Source organism: Saccopteryx bilineata, chromosome 3 (genome assembly GCF_036850765.1).
Source record: "Saccopteryx bilineata isolate mSacBil1 chromosome 3, mSacBil1_pri_phased_curated, whole genome shotgun sequence".
Lineage (NCBI taxonomy): Eukaryota > Metazoa > Chordata > Mammalia > Chiroptera > Emballonuridae > Saccopteryx > Saccopteryx bilineata.
In genome coordinates, this window is record NC_089492.1 from 47,099,010 (window position 1) to 47,115,389 (window position 16,380).

Sequence of the window (16,380 nt, forward strand, 5' to 3'; positions counted from 1 at the left end):
TACTTATTATGCATCTTTAGAACCTCTAATTGCAGAATTGCTGTCATAGAAACGAAAACATTCTGAGATCTACCATGTTGAAGATAGGAGGCATCAAATAACTTCCTGATAAAAGGTAGGGAAGAAAAATAGCTCATTCCAGGTTTGGGGCAAAAAAAATGTACAGGATGAACCTAGGATATCTCATGCCAGAGACATGGAAGTTATCAAACACTAAAGAGATCACATTTAAAAAAAATAGAAACCAATTTATAAGGATTTCCACTTATCTAAAATGGGAATATTTGAGGATCAGAAAGAATAATTGTGAGTGGACTGAAACACAAATGGCCAAGAGATACATGAAAAAATGCTCCTCTTCACTACCTATTAGAGAAATGCAAATCAAAATACGATGTTCACATACTGTATTTGGCTGTTATTTTTCTTAAGTTTCATTTATTTCATAACAGTTTCCCTTATTTTTATGAATGCCACTGACTTAACTAAACCTTGTGTCATTTGCCGTAGAAAGTCTCATGTTCTGGATTTGGCTGACTGCTTCCCTGAGATGAATTTAGCTTTTCTCTAGTCCTTATATTTTCTGTAAGTGGCAGTTAGATCTAGAGAAATGATTAGATTTAGACTCAATTCATAAGCAGTTCTGTGTACTTTTTACTGCATCACATCATGAGACTTATGACATGTGATTAATGATCCTAAAATACATTACTGGGTTATTCGTCTGATTTTTTTATTCAGAAAATTTAATGGGGTTACACTGATTAATAAGAGTACAAAGGTTTCAGGTAAACATTTCTATAGCATTTGAACTGTTGATTATGTTGTATATCTGTCACCCAAAGTCAAATCATTTTCCATCACTGTATATTTGTTTCTCTTTACTCTCCTCCTCCACAACTCCCTCCCCGATAAACATTTCACTTTTATCTATGTCCATGAGTCTTACTTTTATATCCAATCTATGTGTGAAATCATATAGTTTTTAGGTTTTTCTGATTTACTTATTTCACTCAGTATAATGTTCTCAAGGTCCATCTATGTTGTTGTAAATGGCAATGTCTTCATTTTTTTCAAATGTACTTAATATTTAGAAATGCATCTAAAATTTTCAGGTAAAATTTCATGTCTTTAAATTTCTTTAAAATAAATGAAGGGGAGTGGGGTGAGGAGTGAAAGAAATGAATCAAACAAAATTGACCAAACATTGATAATTATTGATCTCAGTAATTAGTCATAAGGATTAATTATACTATTTTCACTGTTTTTGTATATATTTAAAATTTTTCAAACAAAAGATAAAGACAAAAAGAAGGGAGAGGAGCTGAAGCCAATTACATTTGATTACTGTTAGAACCCTGTTTAGCCAGTTATGAGTCTTGGACTCATTTGGGTTACATATATGTGTAACATTTAGGTTATTGATGTACAAAAACTTGAAAACTATAAAATATATTTTGGATTAAAAATATTCAGGCCTGACCAGGTGGTTGTGCAGTGGATAGAGCATTAGACTGGGACGCAGATGACCCAGGTTTGAAGCCCCAAGGTCACCAGCTTGAGCGCAGGCTCATCAGGTTTGAGTGTGGGGTCACTGGCTTGAGTGTGGAATCATACACATAACCCCATGGTCACTGGCATGAGCCCAAGGTCGCTGGCTTGAAACCCAAGGTCACTGATATGAGCAAAGGGTCACTCACTCTGCTGTAGTCCCTGGGTCAAGGCACATATAAGAAAGCAATCAATGAACAACTAAGGAGACTAAGTAGCCACAATGAAGAATTGATGCTTCTCATCTCTCTCCCTTTCTGCCTGCTTATCCCTATCTATCCCTCTCTCTGTCTGTCACACACACACACAAAATGTTGAGAACATAATTCAATCCTCCCTTTGTAATTCAAAAATTACTTTAGTCATTTATTCAAAAAATATTAGGAGCACTACCTATTGTGCTTGAAACTGTTAATGACACTGGCGATAAAGGAGTGTATTAAAAAAATAAAAATCCGCCAGATCAGGCGGTGGCGCAGTGGATAGAGCGTCAGACTGGGATGCGGAAGGACCCAGGTTCAAGACCCCAAGGTCACCAGCTTGAGCGCGGGCTCATCTGGTTTGAGTAAAATGCTCACCAGCTTGGACCCAAGGTTGCTGGCTCGAGGAAGGGGTTACTCGGTCTGCTGAAGGCCGTGGTCAAGGCACATATGAGAAAGCCATCAATGAACAACTAAGGTGTTGCAACACGCAACGAAAAACTAATGATTGATGCTTCTCATCTCTCCGTTCCTGTCTGTCTGTCCCTGTCTATCCCTCTCTCTGACTCACTCTCTGTCTCTGTAAAAAAATTAAGTAAATAAATAAATAAATAAAAACATATTTAAAAAAATAAAATAAAATCCCTCTCTCATTGAAATTACTTTCTAGTTGGAGGAAGAAAAACAATCAAAATACATAAGTAAATCAAGTATGTTACATGGTATTAAGTGCTAAGGAACAGGAAAAAAAGAAAACTAATAAAGCCAGTAAGGAAAATAAGGAGGGTGGGAATAAAAAGTTTGCAATTTCACATAGATGACCAGAGAAAACCTAGATGACAGGATGCTATTAGAGACAAGAGCTTTTCCAGTATGAGGGTAAAGCAACTGCCAAAATCCTAAAGAATAATTAAATTCATAAAGGGCAATGTAATGAACACCAATATCATAACAGTAGAACAAGAGGTGATGATTAATAGTGACTTCCAATTGCTAGTATAAAATGATTTTTCAACTATTTAATCAAGTGGTTCTCAAACTTTTTGAAGTCAGGGCACATTTGAAACCCTACAAATAATTGTAGGCACACTCTATACAAATTTCTGAGAAATATGTTATATTAATTAAGTCAAATATTAAAGAAAAAGATATAAAGTTCAAGTGTGCTTTTATGGTAATTAAACAAAATAAATACAAAATTAAACTTATTCTGACATTAAAAGACATTTTTATGTTACATTTTTTGAGTTATGCTTTTTAGTTTTTAAAAAGGTTAAAACATAAAAAAGGACAAAAAATTATCCTTTTATATATATAGATACATTCTTAGTAAAATTTAGTAAATTCAGCAGGTCCCAGCACGAATGTGTTAAGTTTTTTTCATTCTTGTGTTTATGAGAAACATGAGCCTGATGTGTCCTAGCGATTTCTTCAATGTTTGGGCATATATTTGAAAGGCAAACTCTCATTTCCTTGTCAATACATTGAAGAATTCCTCTTTTTACTCTTAATTGTGTTGAGTGCAGAAAACTCTCACCATACAGATCATCTTAACTTTACACCAAACAAAGGATAGAAGAAACTTGCCTCCAGTCTTTCCGGGGAACATGGGGGTAAACAATCCAGCACCACAGCTTAACAGCCTTTTGCTACCTAATCAGGCCAGTGAGGTGGGGTGTTGGGCAGACTGTCAGCTTACAGCCAATTCCCCACACCTCTGTCCCCCAAAATTCTAAACTCCAAAACCCTGTTGTTTTTTTGGTCCCCAACAGGCACATATTTCTCTGGAATACCATAGGGCACACCTGGAAATCTTCTAGGGTGCCCAGTGCGCCCTGGAGCATGCTTTGAGAACCCTGATTTAATCACTAGTTTTTGTCTTTTCTGATCCTATTTTCTAACTTTACTCTGTTAACATATATTTTAGTTTCCTTAGAACAATCATAGTTACTATCTAAGGAAAGTGATCATAAGGCTTTGCTTTAAGAAATATCTCATGGACACTCATCTCCTCTAAAGTAATTCCATGTGGTTAATACCTCAGCTGACACTATTCAAACACTAGTAATTTCTTAATGCTTTAAATGGGTAAGCAGGTCACTACTATCTGATAATACTTTCTATTAATTTGCTTAACCTAGATAATCTGGTAAACATTTTTGACTCCTCCTTCTCTTACTTTCAACATGCTTTCAGTCCAATTAATATCATCTGTTCCAGTTACCTATTACTGGGCAGCCATTGTAAAATTTAGGGGCTTAAAAAATAATTATTCAAAAATCTACAATTTGGACAATGTTCAGTGGGGAAAGCTTGTCAATGTTTCTCTTGGCAACAGCTGGGGTGGCTCAGGGCTGGGGCAGAAATCATCTAAAGGCTTATTCACCCACATCTGGTGGTAGGTGCTGATTGTTAACTGGGAGCTTAAGGCTACAACACCTACCTGTAGCCTCTCCACTGTAGCTAGAGCTTCCTCCCAACATGGTGTCTTGGTCCAAAGGGTTAGCATCCCAGGAGAGAAAGTGGATGAAGCTATATCACTTTCATGACCTAGCTTCATAAGTCACACAATATCACTTCTACCACATTATACTTCTTAGAAGCAAGTCACTGAGTCCAGCCCCTGCTCAAAGAAAAAGTAGATCCCAACTCTTGATGCTATGTGAACATGTCTTAAATCATACTACAGTTCATCCTCTGACTACGAGTCATTCACATTCCTCTAACACACAAAATAGTGATACTTTCTCCCAATGGCCACTCTTCCCAAAAATTTCATCCTGTTAAACCATCAGATCCCAAGAGCTTGTCTTCTAAAAGTGGGTACAAACATTGGTGGAACTCCTTGGGACAGTTCCTTGAGTCCAACTCATGTACAGTTCATCCTTTTTGTTTTGTTTTATTTACTCATTGATTTTAGAGAGAGTGGAAGGGAGACAAAGAGCAATAAAAACACTGATTTGTTATTCCACCCATTTATGCATTGATTGGTTGATTCTTGTAGGTGCCCTAACTGATAATCAAACCCACAACCCTGGCTCAGGGAGATGACGCTCCAACCAACTGAGCTACCTGGACAGGGCTCTCATAAAAATAAAATTCGGTTCACACATAGGCTAAATAAAGCATGACAAACACTTTGTGATTGTTTGTCACAATACACATTACAACATTCAAAGAGTTCTTGTTCTGATAGGATGATCTGATACAGTTATCAGATTCTTTTGGTTTCCAGAATGGAGGCTAATTAGTAAACATGCATATACAATAATTTCCTGCACTCAGGGATTAGTTGTCTATACTTTCTCAGATCACTTTTATTTCAACTACATCAACTAATATTCATCACCTTTTTATTTTAACTATATCAACTAATATTCATCACTTCTATGAATACTATAAAGGTACATCAGGATTTTAATGAACTGCCACCATATTTTCCTTATTTTCCTTATAGAGTAATTGGTAAAAGTAGTTAAAATTCATAATGTTCCTGTCTTACATTAATGGTAACAAAAACGATGCCTTTTTATGGTGACATACATCAATATTCTAAGTCAAACACAAACAGCATCTACATTTAGATTTTCTTCAACATTGTGCATCACAATGTCTTCAATCTTCACTGGTAAAACAGTTATGAATAAAACCCACCTAATATACACAGCTCACAGATCTTTAAGGTAGCAATATTCAACCTCATTTTATACACACACTAGGAATAAAAACTTACTAGCATCAACTAATATTGTGGTAGGCAGGCTAGACAAAAAAAAATCTTACTTTTTGTGACAGTATGGATGGACCTGGAGATCATTATGCTAAGTGAAATATTCTAGATATTTTATATGGATGGCCTCAACAATATGTGGTCTTTTGTGAGTCTGTCACTTGCATAATACTTTCAAGGTTCATTCATGTAATAGCATGTACTAGTATGTCATTACTTTTGATTGCCTAAAGATATTCCATTGTACGGTTATACTATATTTTACTTATCCATTTATCAGTTAATGGACATTTAAATTGTTTCTACTCCTTGGCTATTACAAATAATGCAATAAACAATTGTCTTGACTATATACTTAGTGAGAAATTGCTGGGTCATATGGTGACTTTGGGGAAACTGCCAGACTCTTTCGCAAAGTGGCTGCATCAGTTTACCTTCCTACTAGCAGTTTGTGAGGGACCATCTTTTCTTCTCATACTGTCACTTTTTATCTTAAACTGATATATAATCCCTTTAAAAACTTTGTACATTTATCTTAAAAGTTTGATTCATTCCATCAGATAAAAGCCACACCCATAATCTCTTTGCATATCTTTACTCTATTTTGAGGTTCCATATAAAACCACTGTAGGACAATAGACTAAAGAACTTTAGCCTGACCAGTGGTGGTGCAGTGGATAGAGCCTAGACCTGAGATGCTGAAGACTCGGATTTGAAACCCCAAAGTCGCCGGCTTAAGTGCAGGTTCACCAGCTTGAGTGCAGGATTGCAGGCTTGAGTGTGGGATCATCAACATGATCCCATGGTTGCTGGCTTGAGTCCAACGTCACTGGCTTGAGCAAGGGGTCACTTGTTCGGCTGGAACCACCACCACCCCCGTCAAGTCACACATAAGATGCAATCAATGAACAACTAAAGTGACACAACTGTGAATTGATGCTTCTCATCTCTCCCTTCCCGTCTCTCTCATGCTTAAAAAAACAACAAAAAAACTTTAGAAGCTCTCTCATCTGTCAATTGAAAAACATATTTAATCTTCCTGGTCTTAAAGGGTTTTAGTCATGCCCTTGACTTCACCTTTTAGGTTTCATTTTCCTGGCTGTTCTCTTGTCTGTAATTCATTTCTTAATTTTAGCATCACTTACTGTCTGGAGAGACTAGGAATGAGAAAATCTTATTTTTCAAGACCAAACTGTGTGGCTCATTTATATTTAATTCTTACTCCTGCTTGCCTTTCTTCTTTTTTACTATTCAATATAAGAGCCAGAATCCAGATAGCATCTCCAATACTGTATACAAATACTGTCTAAACATACTGTCTAGAAATCTCCTTAGCTATATCATCCAGCTGATCATATGCCTTTTATTTTCCATGTTAATGCTGCTTGCTGGCAGCACTGTTAAACTTTTGGCTATTAATAGAAGTCATCTTTCTTCCTGGTTCCAATAACATTTTCATCACATTCCTTTAAACCCTCACCACAACCCTCCTGGAGTGACATTAGGCTCCAGCTTAACATTCTTAAGGCCTTTGTAACTCACACCCAAGTCCAGTCCCCCAAACCCTGTTATATATGGTTTAAATATTTTGCTATAGCAGCAAGTTCTATTTTAAGATTTGGAAAAAAAAGACCAACTAGGAATCACATAGACTTTGACCTTAGGTAACTGTGGGAATTTGTTCAGCCATCTATGTTGGTCTGTACTTTTGTCTCCAAAATCCTATCCCAGGATTCAGAAATGCTGAAGGAGGTCTGGTAGAAGTGGGTTAAACTGTAGATTTACTATTAATTCATGCCAATGAAGTGAGCCAGCAGATTAGCAACGGTTGCATGATATTAACACTTGATTCCTCCATGCTAACCTTCCTAGCTGCCACATCACTTCCGCCTTCCAAGTTTTGTGCAAAATGTCTGGTGGGCAGAACTCCCCTGAAACTATACAGGGAAGGAAATTCTGTGATAGTCTGAGCTTAGCTAAATCCACACCACCACCCTTCACATTTGTCTGCTTTTCTCTCCAGTTACTATCCTACTCCAGTCTCACCATCTCGACCTGTACTTACTTCAATTTTATACTCTCTACCATTACATACATTGTCACTGTTATCAATTACCATCTAACAATAAATCTATAACTCGAAAAATCTTTTAAAAACTGGCCGGTTGGCTCAGTGGTAGAGCCTCGGCCCACAGTGTGAATGTCCTGGGTTCAATTTCTGATCAGGGCACACAGGAGAAATGTCCATCTCTTTCTCCACCCCTTTCTTTCTCTCTCTTCCCCTCCCACAGATATTGCATTATTTCAAGCACATCAGCCCCAGCGCTGAGGATGGCTCCATGGCACCTCTACCTCGGGCACTAAGAATATCTTGGTTGCAAGCATGGCCCCAGGTAGGGGTTGAGCGGTGGATCCTGGTCAGGGTACATGCGGGAACCTGTCTATCTCCCTTCTTCTCACTTGGAAAAGAAGAAAAAAAGTCTTTTAAAGGCCTCTTATTGCTTATAAATTAAAATCACAATTATTGAGATGGGATTCAAAATTCATCATCGCCTAGCCCCAGTTTCAGCACATCGTTTCCTTTCACAAACCCTGTACTCTCCTTTAGGGGAATAGTTGCTATTCCTCAAAACCACCCAGTACATTTATCCCTTTAGTTGATGCTGTTCATTTTTCCTACAGGCCTTTTCCACTTGTCTACCAGCCCAACTGCTCCTAATCCTTTGAAGAATCTGCTAAAATATTTCTTCTATCATTTTCCTTGAACCCTAACCTTCTATCCAAGCAGAATTGCTTCTGTATCTATGTTTACAGACATCTTTATAGAAACTCTAGCTTTGCATTTAATTCTTTGTTCTTTTCATGTTTCCCTTGCAATGTTTTAGCTGCACTCTCTATAACACACCTGGCATAGGGCAGGTACACAGTAAATATTTATTAAATTGACAACACTAAACTTTAGTGTTGTCTGAAAGAAGACCTCACATAAAGTCCATCATCAGCATAAACTGACAGCCATTCACTATAGGAAAAAAGAAATATGAGCTTCACAAGTTAAAAACACTAATTGATTCTTTGTCAGGCACTATCCAAAATGTTTAGTATATAAACATGAGTTAAATCATACTCATTGTCCTCAAGGAGTTTAGAGTGTAGAGGGAAGTTAAGATATATAAACAGGTCATTCATTCATCAAATGTATTTTCCAGTTTACTGAGATATAAGTGATGTGTAAGATTGTATTAAAGGTACAAAACATAATGATTTCATATATATAGATGTTATAAAATTATTATCACGATAATCAAGTATTTATTAAATGGCAATTACATGTTAGGCACCATTACAGCAAATGCACTGGGGACATAATAATGAATAAGATTAGGTCACTTCTCTCATAAAACCAACAATTCAATAAAATAAATGCTAACTTAAGTAAGCACACAAAGTGACAACCTAATTTTTTGGTTCAAGGAAGATTTCCTGCAGTTGACTAAAATTAGTTAAAAAGAATTAAGCAGTTAATTTTAAAAAATGTAAGGGGAAAACATTTAATAAAAGCATGGAAGAAATTGTTCACAGGCAAAAAATATATAGGGCTATGGGGGATATAATTAATTCTAGTGTGTAAGTTTAAAGAAAGGATCCTGGAAAGGTGCATAGGACCAATCATTAAGGAGCTCTCTTAAATGGCAGGAGAGTATACTTCATCCTATATAATTGGGGAGCCAATGGAAAGTTTAGGTTAGGAAGACAGTAGTCAGATTTGCATTTCTGGCAGTTCACTTTAGCAGCATGAAGAGAAAGTCTGAGTAAGAGTAGAGGCAGAAACAGCACTTAGAAGGCTTCTGTACTATTCCAGATGAGAGAAAACAGGATAGAAAGGAAATAATAGGGTATAATGTGAATACAATTGTGTCTAGAACATGGTATTACAGGTACACTAGACAGGATGAACCACAACTTAAGATGTGAAGTAGGGGAATAAGAGGTGGATAGTATTTGGCAGGTTAAGGCCGTGGCACTGGCCCAGGTTTGGGAAGACATAAGAAACTGAGGCAGAGAAATATAGAAAAGGAGATGGGTCTACTATTTCACACATGACTTTTGACCTGCTTCTTAAATGCACTCACTATGAATGCCCAGCTGAGGGTCCCTAAGCTCTCTGCTGCATGGGTTAACCTCATGGATGACAGCATCCACAGCTTTTCCAGCCACCAGAAATCCACCTATTTGGCAGGAAAACTGGAAAAAAAAAATCTTTATTTATTTATTTTTATTTATTTTTTTTTTTTTTTTGAGAATGTATCATCCTATGAACTCAGAACAGGACTAAGAACCTTAAGTTGAATGTTAATCCAGAGCAATTGATTATTTATTTAAACTTAAACAAGTCAAACTGACTATATCTCTCTTCTCATCAGCAACAAGATAGAATACCAATCTATACCACTGAGATTACATGGAAAATACCTAATGATTATAAACTATCTTGGAAGTATAAAGTGTTATACAAATGCTAACCTATGTAACATCCCAGAATCTCAAGAACTTTAAAGAATAATCAATTTTATTCACATACAGAGGACTTGTTCTATATTAACATTCACTCCCTAATACGAAAGAACCTAATTCCTACTATGGCTGGGGCCCCTGCAACAAATTAAAGGATTTTGAAAGTTGCAATAATGCAGGGAAAACAGTTTATAAATAGAGATTATTGCATAAACCAATGAATTTACTTGTTCTGGCAAGCTTATCTTATGATTATATTTGGCCTGAGACTTGAGGTAAAAGTTTCCAAACATGAGGAGACACTTCTTTGTTAGAATTCTATAGAAATTCTCTCCTGTAATAAAGAATATTATGTTTCTCTTGGTCTGTTTTCCTTTTAAATATGGAAAAGGAAGTTATGATTTAAAACATTTTGAATCTTCAAAGACCCACCTTCTAGGATCAGCCTCACCATTCACTAGCCCTATGGCTTAGCGAGTTATTCACTGTTAACTTCTTCAAGTCTCATTATCATGGTCTATAAAACACGGCTGAAAATGCCACTTATATAGACTAAACAAGCCCACTTAAGTAAAGCCTTTACCACACTGCCTACCACAGTAAATGCTCAATAAAAAGTAGTTATGCTTTCTTTTGCACAACTATAGACATAAAGATCACTATTGTTTCATTAACAAATCTCAAGTATGCAAGCATTACTCTGCTCTTGTAACTGATACAAGGTAACATCTCTACTATGCTAAGGACCTGTCTCCCTACTTCAACTTGCACTCCACTATCTTCTTCCATTACTTCATCTTCTTAATATCTGAAGGCACTATCATTGCAGGCGTTCAAATGAGGGGCTTGGTGAGAATATCTAATTTTCAGTTGGTCATGAGATCAGAAATATGCTAGGAGTTCACAGACTTTATTTATTTTTATTTTGAGAGTACATTTATTAAAGCTGGGGACAGTGAAACAAGGAAGGGTTTGGGATAGAAGAGCCTAGGCAAGGCTGCTTTGGCTCACTGGGAAGTCAGAGAAAAGGGGACCCTTGGAGGCAGGTTCAAGGGGTTTGCCTGCAATGAGCTGCTGCTGCCCATTGCTCCCCTGGTTGCAAGTCTGTGGGGACCCTTAAAGTTTAGGAGGTGCATGTCTGTGGGGGAGTAAGAGGAAAAAGGGAAAGGCCTAGGCAAGCTCTAGAAAGGGAAAGCAATCTAGGGGCTCACACTTTAAAAAGAGGAAGCAATTTGTGAGAAATAGTTACCAATTCCTAATTTTGGCAAGGCACTTGAAAAATCCACTCTCATCTTCTAGCACCATAATTTCATTTTAAAAAGATATTTTCAACCACTCTGCTAAAAGAATCTAACCTATAATACATTTATTTTAATTGAAATATATATATTTTATTAAAAATTCATTACCTTATATCAAATTTTCTTATTTTGTCAATGCTTTCAACTACAGACCAATATCTGATTACTACTGGGTTGGATGAACCTCTCAGATTCTACTTACACACATACAAATACATATACATTACACATAGTTTTTGGAAGCTTCTATAAAAATTAAACACAGGAAACAGAAGGAAATAACCAATTAAAAAAAGTAGAAAGAAACAGTAAAAAATAAAAGTGAGGTAAAATCAGGTCCAGTAAGATAGTTAAATATCTATAAGTCTAATTAAAAAAGGAATTAAAAAGCAAAAGAGGAGCAGAAAGGGGAATAGTACAAGATAATGCCAAGCAAGAGTGTGGCTTGGGAAACAGGCATTCTTGACAGAGAAAATGAAGTAGAAGTCAGCAGACCAGGGAGGAGAGGTGGGGAACGAGCTGAAAATGTGCATTCCCTCTCTAAAGGCCACAGCCACTGCTCAGCCCTGAGTGCTGCCAAGAGGAAACTCTGACCTAGTGTTGACCATTCTCATTTTTTCTGAGAACTGTGAAATATGGCTTTTGAATGAAATCTTCCAGTTCTTAAATGCTACCAACTAAATGACTTTTTTTTGTTTAAAATGACTACACAGTTCAAATAAAATATAGCTCTGGGCCACACATAGCCCTTGTTGGGCAAATGAGTTTGTCAAATTTGTTTTTTGAGTTTGCTCACTTTTTAAAAATGGTGCTGGGCAGCCCCAGGTATGTGATCTGTGAAATTGCTAATTACCTTCCTGCTTAGGAAGGGCCATTGTAATGCTAATGTGTACAGGAGGAGAGGTTTTGGTGCCAGAAAAGTTTTAAAAGGAGAGGAGGAGGAGAGGCCAAAAGAAGCCGAGATGGCAGGGAAAGAGAGAGAAGCCAGTTTTGCAGAGTAAGAGCCATGTTGGCAGATAGGGAACTGAGGTGAGGACTGCTGTGAGCTCCGCTGAGACTGCTGGGGCCTTTGATTCTAGGAAAAATCAGAGAAGATTCTCCTGGTTGTGGAACCAAAGAATGTGTCAGTGGCTTTGGAAGCCCTAAGTGAAAGGGAAGTGCTTTTCCCCTGTGTTTGCTCTTCGACTGGTAGGAGACTTGAATAAAGGAATGGCCCACCATTTTTTGCCTCCACTGTTTCTTTACCATCTGCCTGAATCTAACGAGAACCTGCATGTGCATGGCCACCACCACGGCAACTACTGGCCATCCAGCCTTCAAGTTTGAAAGTTCTGGTGTAGTGTGAGAAAAAAAAGAGGTCAAGGATAACACCTGAAAGAAAATCAGAAGAAGAGGAACAACCCAGACCAAAGACTAAGGAGGAGAAACCAGCAGAGTAGTGTTATGAAAAGTAAGAGAATTTCAAGGTACAAACAATCTACTGTTAAATACAGCAGAAATTTCAAGTAAGATAATGACAGGTAAGTGGTCACCGGTTCTATTTTTGGAAGCTGTTTCACTGAAGTGGAAGAATAAAACACTGTTAGTAGTTGAAGAATATATACATGTATTTCAAAAGCACAAGGTTAAACAAATAGCAATGTGTGGAAACCTTCTTCCTCTCATATCTGCTACTAGCACTTAATTGGTAGAGACCAGAAATGCTGCTAAACATCTTATAATGCACCAGATGACCTCCACAACAATGAACTATCCAGCTCAAAATGAAGGCCCTGGCCAGTTAGCTTAATTGGTTAAGAGCGTCCTCCTGAAAAAAGTTGCAGGTTCAATCCCCAGTCCAGGCACACAGGGAAAGCAACCAATGAATGCACGATTGAGAAAAACAACAAATGAATGCTTCCCTTCCCCTTCCCTCTCTCTCCTTTCCCCACCCCTGTCTCTGAAAAAAAAAAAAAGTTAAGACCTGGCCAGATAACTCGGTTGGTTGGAGTGTTGTCCCAGAGCATGGACAGAGCATGGACAGAGCATGGAGGTTGCAGGTTCAATACCCTGGTCAGGACACATACAGGAGCAGTTCAATGTTCCTGTCTCTCTTTCACTGCTTCTCTCAAAAAAAAAAAAAAAAAGTCAACAGTGTCATGGTTGAGAAATGCTCTCATATAGGTGCATAAAGCCTTTCTGATTTCAAGGGTCGGGGGAGGGGAGAATTGCCTGTTTCAAAAACAGCAATTTGGGTCATTATTTTTGCTCATCAAACTCACACATTCAGGTTCTCGCTAATTCTCATGTTGATACTGTATTGGTTAAGATTACGAACATAAATAGTTTTCTTTTGTCAAGACAAGGATGATATAGATAAGAAAAACCAAGAGAGCCTGACCAGGCAGTGGCGCAGTGGATAGAGCGTCAGACTGGGATGCGGAGGACCCAGGTTCAAGACCCTGAGGTTGCCAGCTTGAGTGCGGGTTCATCTGGTTTGAGCAAAAAGCTCACCAGCACAGACCCAAGGTCGCTGGTTCGAGCAAGGGGTTACTTGGTCTACTGTAGCACCCCCCCAACCCTCCACCCCAGTCAAGGAACATATGAGAAAGCAATCAATGAACTAAGGAGCCCCACGAAAAACTGATGATTGATGCTTCTCATCTCTCTCCGTTCCTGTCTGTCTGTCCCCATCTATCCCTCTCTCTAACTTTCTCTCTGTCTCTGTAAAAAAAGAAAAACCAAGAGAAAGATTTTAAGTCATCCCTGTTCAGAGAATTGATACATTCACCAACCTTGTAAAAAGGCAGTGATTGTTTCAGTAGGGCATACTGGTCATCCTGATTATACCAAAATAAACTCTATGTCCAGTATATTTAATAAAGTTTTAAATGTTTTCTTAGTCTGTATACTTATTTCAGAGAACCTTTGTATTTTACAGATTCATTAAAATCATACTGTCCTAATTGACACATTAAGGTAAATTAACCAGAAATTAAATAAAAAGAAAGCTCTTAAGTTCCATTTCTCCCTTCAATAGACCAAAAGACTTAAGAATTCATCTAAGGGCAATGTAAATTAGAAACAACCCTTTTAGGAACAAGCACTATTATAAGTCAATACCTCTCTCTATACCAAATGTCCATTAACCTAATGACAACTCCTCAGTCATACACTGTCCTCTCAACTGATCTTAAGATTGTCAACAAATATTTATTAAGCACTTGGTATACAGACCAGGCAATGTACTAGATATTGTAACAGTCAACAAGTTCTTATTTCTAAGCACTTAAAAGACTAGGGGAAAATAATAGCAATAATAAACAACAGTAATAATAAACTAAATACAAATAGCTAATTACAAGTGTGTATGTAGTCACTGGAAACATGCATGAACTGGAGTAGCTAACCCAATCTGGGTGGGAGGAGTCTGGGTACCTTGCCAAAGCAGATGTTATTTAAAGTGCTATTTACTAACCAGGAGAACAGTAGGTGAAACAGGGTAGGTGAAACATTCAACTTTGTATGGCAGTTCAAATGCCTTCAAGTAGGAGGGGAAAATAGTGAGGTAAAGAACAAAAATTTTGTTTGCTTCCTAAAACTTACCTTGAAAAAAATTAGAAACTCCATGAGTTCTATTTTTTCTGCAAGATGGAAAGAGACCGTTTTGAACAACACAAAGTAGAAGAATCAATGTATGCTAACACATACTGGAGAAGAAAAAACTCATTTGTTCAATAAAAGTAACACAGTAGGAAATTGCTAATTAAACTCTTAGAAAAACAACTGATCTGCTAGTTCATGACAACCTGCACTAAGACAATATATTAACAAATGTGTACCAGCATTAATTTGCACAAGCTTCCTTCCTACTGCTTCACATTCTTGGACACAGATGTTTATTATTTGTCTTTTCTCTTTAACATCCATGAGTCTAAGAATATTCTTTTAATTGACTTGTCCTAAATAAATCTTTCTTATTCTAAAAGATCCTAAATTTTAACCTGATTTCTAAGAGCCATGTCTTAAATGACTGTTATTTTACTACCCCTTTCATTCTGTTTGGGGCATAATATATTTATTCCAAATCTTTTACATTTAAGAACATGTTTTGTATTCTTTTCAATTATATGTGAGGACAATATACAGGCTGAATAAAATTCTAAAACAAAATGAGTTTTCTCTGTTTCTATATTCTCAAATTGTTAGAGAGAGGAGAGAGAAAGACAGACAGGGACAGAGAGACAGGAGGAAAGAGATGAAAGCATCAATTCGTTATGGCACTTTAGGTATTCATTGATTGCTTTCTCATATGTACCTTGATGGGGGAGCTCCAGCTGAGCCAGTGACCCCTTCTTGCTCAAGCCAGCAACTTTGGGATCAAACCAGTGACCATGGGCTTCAAGCCAGCAACCTTTGGGCTCAAGCCAGTGACCATGGGGTCATGTCTATGATCCCATGCTCAAGCCAGATAGATACCCTGCGCTCAAGCCAAGTGAGCCGGCAAAACCAAATGAGCCTGCACTCACACTAACAGCCTCGGGGTTTTGAACTTGGGTCCTCTGCATCCCAGGCCATCACTCTATCCACTGTACCACTGCCTAGTCAGGCAATGAATAACAATTTAAACAAATGTTTATTTAATTCATCTTTTATTCTTCTTTTGGCAAACATAATATAAACAAAACTATTGCTTGCTATAGTCATATACACTCTTTTTTGCTTTATACAAGTTTTAAACATATTAAGTGGATAAAATTCTTGGCTTAACATATATTCCAGAACTCCAACATACTTTTTGAGTTAAGACAAAAGCTTATGAAATTTCCATTAGACTATCATCTTACAGCAAACTAAATTATTATACCTGCTTTTAAATTAACACCTGTCATTTTTTTAAATAATTCAATTTTAGGTTACAGCTAAAATAATTTTTATCTGAAGTTTTATGAAAGAACAGAAGCAAACCATACAAATGTTGTTCATAACCATATCGACCATTTAAAAATTAAAGGTCATAAAATAAAAAAAATAAACCTATAATCAAAAAAATGCCACTTGTCTTGTTAGGGGGAAAAATAGCTACCAATAAAATATTATCCTA

General features: G+C 37.1%; 1 protein-coding gene across 1 annotated transcript in view; it reads right to left on the reverse strand.

Moving 5' to 3' along the window:
- The window catches only part of LRRC69 (leucine rich repeat containing 69), a 143,740-nt gene extending 139,514 nt beyond the window's left edge, over positions 1-4,226 (reverse strand). The window contains exon 1 of the mRNA XM_066266088.1: positions 4,195-4,226. The gene's annotated coding sequence lies outside the window, so the exon portion shown is untranslated. The remainder of the gene's footprint in view (positions 1-4,194) is intronic.
- Positions 4,227-16,380: the final 12,154 nt, after the last annotated feature.